Genomic DNA, 10,586 nt, shown 5'->3' on the forward strand with positions numbered 1-10,586 from the left:
GCAAAAAGTATATTCTCCAATTTATTAGAACGTCATTTTAACATTAATTGCCATGGAATTCTACATGTTTCAACAGTGCAAATGTCTTGCTTGGTTCCCAAGTTGAACACATTGGCAGGGATGCACAACTGTCACTGCTAATTGGCTTACCAGCTGTTTCCTGCTTGGATCAGTTATCTGCTTCCTGATTGTGACTTTATCCAGGAGATTTATTTTGTTGGGGTAAAACACATATAGTTCCAATATGAGTAATGCACCAAAAAGTACTTTTAAACCTCCACATACAGATACATGTTTACATATGTTTTGCCATACACTGAAACATTTCACATACTGCATACACTAGAAAGAACAAATACAAGTTGACACGATAAACAAATAGTTGTAATATGTCATTTAAGTGAGCACTATGAATGCATATAGAGCATCAAAATGGTGTCCTTCATAAAGAACTATTTTTTTTAAAGAGATAAAGTCAAAAGTAAAATGTGCATTGGCAGATTTCAATTTTAAATAAAAGCATTTTTTGCAATATACTTCCATTAAAAAAATGCTTCTAGTAAAGGTTATTACTGATTTTCAGTGACATACATACATATGCTGTGAGGGCCCGTGCACCAATATTCAAACACCGCATCTGCTCAGAAATTAAGCAGTGGCTTATAGGACACAAATGAGGTCTTCACTGACACAATACATAACACCACCAGCTCTCTGAGCTTGAATACTGATGCACAGGCTCTCACAGCATATGTGCGTATGCCACTGAAAAACAGTAATACTTTTACCAGAAGCATTTAGCTAAAGGAAGTATAATGCAAAAGGGAGTCTATTTAAAATTGAAATGCACCCACCATGCAGATTTCAATATTGACCTTCTATCCCTTTAAGTACAAATAAAAAGACCATAATAAAGGTCTGATCCCTCATTCATAATCCTTTGAACCTGTGGCTTTTTTCTCCAACATTTAAAAAAAATCAAAAAATCTAATTGAAATATTTAAATTTCATCTTTACTCACTCCTTTGTCACTTATTAATTTACTGTCAAGAAGCCTCTAAAATTATAAGTATAAGATGGGTACATCAAATAAGGTGTTTTTACTTTTACTTTTCTCTAAGTCAATTTTACTCTGATTTTTTTCCTGAAGTCAACCCTAACTCTGCTTTTACCTCTACTTCATTTTATTAATTCTAATGACCTGAATATATTTGTAGCCCTTTTACTTTTGTAACCTGTGCCTTTTTATGCAATGTTATTTCCATACCATATAGTATATTACTTGCAAAAAATGTGTATATTTATTTGTTTTTAAAGCACTTTTTGTGAAATATTTTATATTAGTTAGAGTTAAATAATATCGACTTGATAATACTAAAATGATAGCAGAGGTGGAACAGATAAATAATCTAATACGCTTTAGTTCAAGTTGATAGACATGCCCTGCTCTTGTCTGATTGGTCACCATGACTGCACCAAGTCTGCCTGTCTTATGATAACTTGAGCCCATAATATGTATTTACAAAAATGTGAAATTAAGAGTCCAAATTTATGTTAGGGCTACAAAACTAGCAATGCTTATACAGTATCTCACACAAGTGAGTACACCCCTCACATTTTTGTAAATATTTTATAATATCTTTTCATGTGACAACACTGAAGAAATGACACTTTGCTACAATGTAAAGTAGTGAGTGTACAGCCTGTATAACAGTGTAAATTTGCTGCCCCCTCAAAATAACTCAACGCACAGCCATTAATGTCTAAACCATTGACAACAAAAGTGAGTACACCTCTAAGTGGAAATGTCCAAATTGGGCCCAAAGTGTCAAGATTTTGAGTGGCCACCATTATTTTCCAGCACTGCCTGGAGTTTACCAGAGCTTCACAGGTTGCCACTGGAGTCCTCTTCCACTCCTCCATGACGACATCAAGGAGCTGGTGGATGTTAGAGACCTTGCGCTCCCCCACCTTCCGTTTGAGGATGCCCCACAGATGCTCAATAGGGTGTAGGTCTGGATACATGCTTGGCCAGTCCATCACCTTTACCCACAGCTTCTTTACCAAGGCAGTGGGCATCTTGGAGGTGTGCTTGGGGTCATTATCATGTTGGAATACTGCCCTGTGGCCCAGTCTCCAAAAGGAGGGGAACATGCTCTGCTTTAGTATGTCACAGTACATGTTGGCATTTATGGTTTCCTCAATGAACTGTAGCTCCCCAGTGCCGGCATCACTCATGCAGGCCCAGACCATGACACTCCCACCACCATGCTTGACTGTAGGCAAGACACACTTGTCTTTGTACTCCTCACCTGGTTGCCACCACACACGCTTGACACCATCTGAACCAAATAAGTTTATCTTGGTCTCATCGGACCACAGGACATAGTTCCAATAATCCATGTCCTTAGTCTGCTTGTCTTCAGGAAACTTGCAGGCTTTCTTGTGCATCATCTTAAGAAGAAGGGATGAAAGCCATGCAGACGAATTTGATACAGTGTGCGGCGTATGGTCTGAGCACTTACAGACTGACCCCCACCCCTTCAACCTCTGCAGCAATGCTTGCAGCACTCATATGTCTATTTCCCAAAGACAAACTCTGGATATGACGCTGAGCATGTGCACTCAACTACTTTGGTCGACCATGATGAGGCCTGGTCTGAGTGGAACCTGTCCTGTGAAACCGTTGTATTGTCTTGCCCACTGTGCTGCAGCTCAGTTTCAGGGTCTTGCTAATATTCTTATAGCCTAGGCCATCTTTATGTAGAGCAACAATTCTTTTTTTCAGATCCTCAGAGAGTTCTTTGACCTTGAGGTGCCATGTTGATTTTCCAGTGATTAGTATGAGAGAGTGTGAGAGCAATAACACCACATTTAACACACCTGCTCCCCATGAAATCGGGGGGGGGGGGAATGGCTAATTGGGCCCAATTTGGACATTTCCACTTAGGGGTGTACTCACTTTTTTTTCCAACGGTTTAGACATTAATAGCTGTGTGTTGAGTTATTTTGAGGGGACAGCAAATTTACATTGTTACACAGGCTGTACATTCACTACTTTACATTGTAGCAAAGTGTAATTTCTTCAGTGTTGTCACATGAAAAGATATAATAAAATATTTACAAAAATGTGAGAGGTGTACTCACTTTTGTGAGATAGTGTATATGATGTATCTGTTAGTTTATTATATGCATTTTGTTCTATTATTTTATATTACAGAAACAAAGTTGATCTAAATTATATTTGTTTTATCTCACTTGATTCTCATGCATTTGTATCCAGTGCTTACAACCTGCCCTCTTTGTTTTTCTTCTTTATGCACTACATTGAATATAATATTGTTAGCATAACCTTAGCCTATGCTATAGTTAAAGTAGTTCTCATTTCATATTATTAGATTCACTTTTCAAGATTCAGAAACTTAAAAAGACCACTAATATTGAGATCAAATAAAATAAATTAAGAATATATAACAATTCTGAAAAAGTTAAAGGGACATTACATTTATGGGCACAACTACAATAGTATGGTTACTACTCATAATTGTGTTTTTTTATTGTTGCTCCTGTGCCTGGAGCTCACTTCAAAGCCTTTCTCTTATTTTTTAGCCTTTTGCTGGTGCTGGTTGGGTTAGCTCCTCATCTTCATAGTGGGCACCACCATTTCAGAGCATAGGTATTGTTGGACATTGTGACAAAGGTGGTGTACATTCCCAGATCAGGTACATTGCCAGCTTTTTTAGAACTGTATTTTGCACTTCAGGTAAATATGCATAATACAGAACATCTACTGTAGATTTTTTAATTGATTGCATTGGTCATTATTATTCTTGTGGTTTTTTATATGCAGAATGTTATGTAACTTTTAAACTGTGTACAAAACCTGCAAAAAAAATAAATAATAACTCTTTTGAAAAGGATGGAAAAATCACTGATCTGTTAAAGTTCACCCCTTCTGTCACAGGGTGCAAGAATATGCTCCAAGATGGCGGTGCCCAATATGAAGATACAGAGCTTTATCAACTGCCATTTAAAATAAAAGAACAGCCCTGTAGACAGCTGCAGGCACAAGAGGAAAAACAGAAGCATAGTCAGTAGTAAAATCATACAATTTTCAAACCGTGCTTTAAGTTTTAATAAAATAAGCCAATGTTAAAACTCAAGTAACACCAAAAAAATTTGGAAGCTGTGATGTCTTTCATAAAACAGAAAGAGCAACATTATATATATATATATATATACACACACACACACACACACACATATATATATATATATATGTATATATATATATATATATATATATATATATATATATATATATATATATATATATATATATATATATATAAAAGCTGGAGCCATCAGCCATATAGGAGAAAATGAACTGCTTGTCTGTGACTGTGGGTCATACTTCCCCCTTGGATAGTCTGTAGCAGACGTTATGGACTTGCTTAGCTTTCCGGTACAAATATGGTGGTAGGTGTTTCTATACAGAAATCCCATACACTTTCCTTGAGCTGTGAGCTCTTTTTTGCGGGTGGGCACAAAGAGTGCCAGACATGATGCATGTTGAGCCCAGTCCCCCTTTAGCAACTATTTTAGCGTCACAACAGAATGCAGGACCAGATGGGCCCTCCGAGGTGTGTAGTTGCAGCCCTGCACAAGACATAGACAAATGCTCCACTCACAGTAACGCTATCATTAAAATGATAACTTTTACTAAAAACATTTATCTTCATCAAACTCGAATATATGCATGTTTTATGTTCTTTTAGTTTCCTATTCTTTTCTTATTAATTGACATTTATTTTTAGGATCAAATAACGTTCTTTATATTTGTGATACATGCTAATACTTAGTCTAAAAATCTATATTCCTGTTTTAAAGAAGATTAGTGCAATCAGTATGTATGTACTGTTAGGAGAATCTAATAGAAATGCACCATATTCAGTGAAGTGCCTTATTTAATATGTGCCTTATTAAACATGAATCCATATACAAAAAGGATTTCACTGTATAATGGTGTCCAAACATTCCAAATGTCACTCGGCTACCTAAACCTCATACAGGCCTTATTGTTGTGTTTTGCACAAAGTACATTGTACAATATTCCTATGCAAATGTGTCTTTAAAAATATTCTGTGTATTCTTGCAACTGAAAAAATGCATACAAATGTATTTATATGCAAGATACTAATGCACTTTAATAAGCATGTGCGGTCTGTGGTAGTCTGTACTTTTTACTTGCAATATTTATTGATGGTTTCTCATACTGCATTCTGCTCTGTTATTTTATGTTGTAAATGCATATATGCTGGATTGTAAAATATGGATAAAAAAATATTCACCAGTCACTTTGTCTCTCTTACTTAATTAAATATATTGATATTTATTTTGAACAGTATTTAAGCCACGAAATGGAAACTTTGGGTCCGATTTATCAAGACCCGAATGCAGCTGTTTTCCTTCAGGCTCGCCCGAAAAAAGGAGTTAAGAAGCTGCGGTCTTAAGAGCGCTGCTCCTTAACTCGCCCGCTACCTCTGAGGCGGCGGACAGCAACCAGCCCGATCAGATACGATCGGGTTGATTGACACCCCCTGCTAGCGGCCGATTGGCCGCAAATGTGCAGGGGGTGGCATTGCACAAGCATTTCACGAGAAATGCTTGTGTAATGATAAATGCAGACAGCGTATGCTGTCGGCATTTATCAATGTGCGGAGGACATAATCTGCTACAGAGGATTATGTCCGCTTGCACATTGTTAAATCGGTCCCTAAATCTCAAACCTCAATGCCTTGCATGCTAAGCAATATTTGCCTTAAACAGATATTCTACTCTGACTCTGAGATGATATAACAGCCAGTGTTTTTTTTATATACATCAAGTGGATTAATGAAAACTGCTGAAACTGAACATACAAAGGGGATGCATGGTTGTACACAGCTCATACTGCTCTTTTAACCTCTTCAGTGCTGAGACATTTCACACCCACTACTAAGGCTGTTTCTAGCTATTTGGCACTTGTTGCATTTACACCTAAAATTGTACTAATCACACAAATCATATATCAACATCATAATATGGAAAAATGTCACCATATAATATGCAACATTACAATAGAGTGCATGGTGAATAATATCAAATGTGTTTATTTCTCTTGGTATCTGTAAGGTGTTGGTTTCAGGGGGGGAGTGTCGGGTCAGGCCGAAGCCGTGGGCCCACTGTACCACCTGAAGCAGATGTAGATTATCTGATAAGGATATCCTTAGAACAGACTCAGACCATGCAGCAAATGATCTAAAGATATTCATCTTTATTGAACAGTACAAGCATGTCTTATAGACTTCAGTAACAGCATATAGGGTTAAGGTGATGACACATTATGACCGCGTCATTTTACACAGTTATACACAGTGTTTGTCAGGGAAAAGTACTAGCTCATAAACAATATCTATAGTCATAACAAGCTAACATCTGCGAGAACAACAAGGTCATTGGACCATCTTATTGAGATAATACCCTCCTCGGCATAATGCCAGGGACATCTACAAGGTTAGCTAGCTTTGCAGAATAAAATGACAAGCATATATTTCTCACTATAGAATAACCTATTATAATAATGTTTAATCATTACAAAATGGATGCCAATCATTACAAGATGGATGAGAAGAACAAGATGGCTCTAGTCAGGTTCACATTAACCCCTAACAGTATCCTTTGTTGAAGGAGCAGAAATGCACTATTAGCTGAAGACATTGGGTGTGTCAATGATAAGAGGCATATATGTGCAGTCACCAATCAGTTGCTAGTTTTCAGTAATGCATTGTAACTCCTGAGCCTATCTAAGTATGCCTTCGATAAAGATAACTAAGCAAATTAGACAATTGAAGTGAATTGGGAAGTTGTTTAAAATCGCATTCTCTATCTGAATCAGGAAAGAAAAAAATTGGGTTTGATGTCACTAATACCCATTTTTACAATGTATCATGCTCCTGTCCCTCTCAAAACTTACTTAGCATTGCAAAAAGTATTTGGAAAAAAATCAATAAACACTTCCCATAAAATAGTTTTACCAAAAACATTTCAGAAAATATATTGTAAGATTGTACTCATCCATATCGCCCATTTATTTTGATTCTTGTAAATTTTCATTTATTGTTTCAGAAAAACATGGACCTATGAGCCGTAACACCAAAAACACACAAAAAGTGAGGCTAACAGTGGCTGCCAGGTCATCATTATTACTATGATGATAATTCAATGGCTATAAAGACCCAACCCCCTTATCTAAGTGCCCCCCTCATTTGAAGGACATTCTCCTAATTAAAATAATGGGTCTTTTGCACCTCTAGCAGAAAAGATGGGGATAGGGGCTACCTTAGAACCTTTTTACCCCTGAAGGTAAACAGCACTTATAGTATTGCTGTAAATTATTTTACAGTGATCTCTTGCATTTCACAAACTCTTGTCCCTGTAAGTGGTCTGGGGCTGAGATAGGGGTTTTAAAGCCCCCCCCCCCCCCAGCCACAGACTCACTAACATGTAAATCCTAAGAGGGCATCACTGAGAGTACTAACCTTAGCTACTGAGGGAGACTGCAATATCCTTTCCTCAGTTGGGTAGGTTCCCAGGATCTGCAAAGGGTGGGGGCTTCCTAGGACACAACACTGTCTCATCCTCTGCACTATGGAGCCTATTTACTATGGTGCAAGCAGACATGATCCGATATAGCAGGCGGACAGGTTATGGAGCAGTGGTCTTTAAACCTAAAGGCTCGCCGGAAACACGGGGCATCAAGCTCCATACGGAGCATGATAAAATTACCCCTATGAGTTTAGTGCAGATGGAATTATAGTATCATACTTCACACTCAATTGATCAAAGCTTACTGTTTGATAGGGACTGCTCACAAGATGCCATTGGTGGTGGAGCAACCTAAATCAGCACATGTATGCTCAGAGAGAGTTAGTTTACTCAAGTAGAATCGATCATTACAAAATAGCAAATGTTATGTCCTCTTTTAAATGTGTGTAAGGTCACATAGTAAATAGTTTATGATCATTTTCTGATTACAACATTTTTTTAATGTTATATACCTAGTAAAACCTGTTATTGCACTAGCCTATTGGTCTTTCAGGACTGCTTTTGGTATTTAATAAAGTCTGCACAAATATACATGGTAATAATAATAATCGCTCAAAAATTGAAAATGACATCTGTTCCAAAGTCTTATACTTCTGGACTAATTTGATTTTGATACTTGATAGGGAAATTACAACCAGGTGGTGCTCTGCAAAACTCTTCAATTTAAAGACCTTAGCACTGCAGGATCTCTTATAGCATTATCCATCACTAGATAAACATTTGTTCTTCTGTGCTTAGGCTAAACCCTTATATTCAAATCCAGAATTATTTCACTACAGCTTTTGTATACGTGCAGCATGTTGAATACAAGAGCTCAGTAAAGCACTTTGACATCTTCAAGCTGCAAAATGAAAACATGCCATATTGTGCCCTGATGGCAGCAATGCTATTTCTTAATTAGACAAATCTGAAGAGTTTATATGACTTTTATTGTGGTACAATAAACCTTAAAGTGTGCATTAGCAGAATGCATAGATTAACATATTTTAAGTGAAATGAAAGGAGAATGCAGAAAAGGGACAATTATGAGGAAAATAATGGAAAAATGTGTTTTACATATAACTTCACAAACAAAATTATGATTATACTTAGCTGGTAGTTTTTTTGCTTATCGAAAAAAAAGTTGTAACAAATATTAAATACTGAAAGAACTAGAAGTCCACATTTATGGTGGAATTATTCCTCTGAATAAATTCTTAAAACCCAACTTGAAGACCTGACGTTGGCAAACTCTAAGGCTTAATTTAGGAAAAAGTGGTCTCAGACTTGACCTCTTGCACTATTAAATCCGCTTTCCTTATTATTTTCAGCTTTGGACAATATAGTATAGATGATGCCTAATAACTCACCCATAAGTGCTTCATGCTCCCACCCAACTTCCACTCTCCAAGAAAAGTAGTCCAGCATCCTCTTATAAGTGCATAGAAGCCCTCACATTTCTTCTATACTATTATTTTACCCCCCCCTCCCCAAAAAAACATAATTGAAAAAGAATATATAACCTTGTAAACAATTACCTTGTAAAGTAAAGATGTGCAGGCATATAAAAGCTTGTAAAAAGTAAAATATGCTGTGTACCTTTTCCCTGTAGGCAAATTTTCAACTAACCAATTTCTAAGCAGTGGAAGTGTTTTGGGTAGCCAAATCCTCTTCATAAAATTTAATGCATAAGTACTAAATTTAGTTATTTGTAGAGCGGCAACAGATTCTGCAGCACTATAAACATAGGCATGATATGCAGAGTAACATTTATAGGGATCAAGTGGGCACAGTGCCCTGCTGAGCGTTGAACTGTTGTAGTCAGCTCTTATGAAGGTTATTTTCAAACAGCTGGGCTCATGGGCTTACATGCAAAGGGGGTTCAAGGGAATAGCAAAGGAGGAGAGGAACTGGGGTTAGGAAAGGTTAGTGTAGGTTGTATGCATCACTGAACAGCAGACTCATTAGGGAGCGCTTTCAAAACTAGGGGAGAGTCTTGTGGAATAGGGCAGAGGGTTCCACAAGATAGGGGCCAGTCTGGAGAAGTCCTCTAGATAGGAATGTGAGGAGGTAACAAGAGAGGAGAGGAGGAGGTCTAAGCAGATTGAAGTGGAAGGGAGGGAGAGTATCTGGAGATAAGGTCTGAGATATAGGGGATTAGTGCAGTCAAGGACCATGTATGTAAGAGTCAGGATTGTGTGTTTAATTCTGGAGGGTAGAGGAAGCCAGTGAAGGGATTAGCAGATGGATGCAGCAGAGGAAGAGTGACAATCCTGGCAGAGGCATTCATTATGGATTGAAAAGCAGCTAGACGGTAGCGGGACACCAGAGAGGATGAAGTTGCAGTAGTCAAGGTGGGAAAGGATGATAGAGTGGTGGAAGCAGCAGAAATTGACCAAAGACTGAATGTGAGGAGTGAAAGAAAGATCTGACTCAAGTGTGACTCCAAGACATAAGGCATGCGGGGTTGGGGTAATGATGGACTTATTATCAACAGTTATAGAAAAATGGGGGGCTAGCGATTTTGGAAAAAGGGGGAAAATAAGGAGCTCATTTTAGGACAGATTTAGCTTAAGGTAGTGAGGGGACATCCAGGATGACATATGAGAAAAACAGTTAGTGACACACTTAACAAGGAAGGAGATAGGTCTGGTGCAGAGCTAGATTTGGGCATCAGCATACAAATTATATTAAAACCTATGGGACTTTATTAAGGAACCAAATGATGATGTGTAGATTTAGAAGACAAGAGGACCAAGGACAGAGCCTTGTGGTACCCCAACAGAAAGTGGTAAAGGGGCAGAGGATGCACCAGAGAATGCTACACTAAAGGTAAGGTTATACAGGTAGGAAGAGAACCACAAGAGGACTGTTTTGCAAATGCTGAAGGATTGGAGGGTTTGGAGCAAAATAGGGTGGTTAACAGTATCAAATGCTACAAAGAGAAGTGGCCTTTCGAT

Source organism: Bombina bombina, chromosome 2, assembly GCF_027579735.1.
Source record: "Bombina bombina isolate aBomBom1 chromosome 2, aBomBom1.pri, whole genome shotgun sequence".
NCBI lineage: Eukaryota > Metazoa > Chordata > Amphibia > Anura > Bombinatoridae > Bombina > Bombina bombina.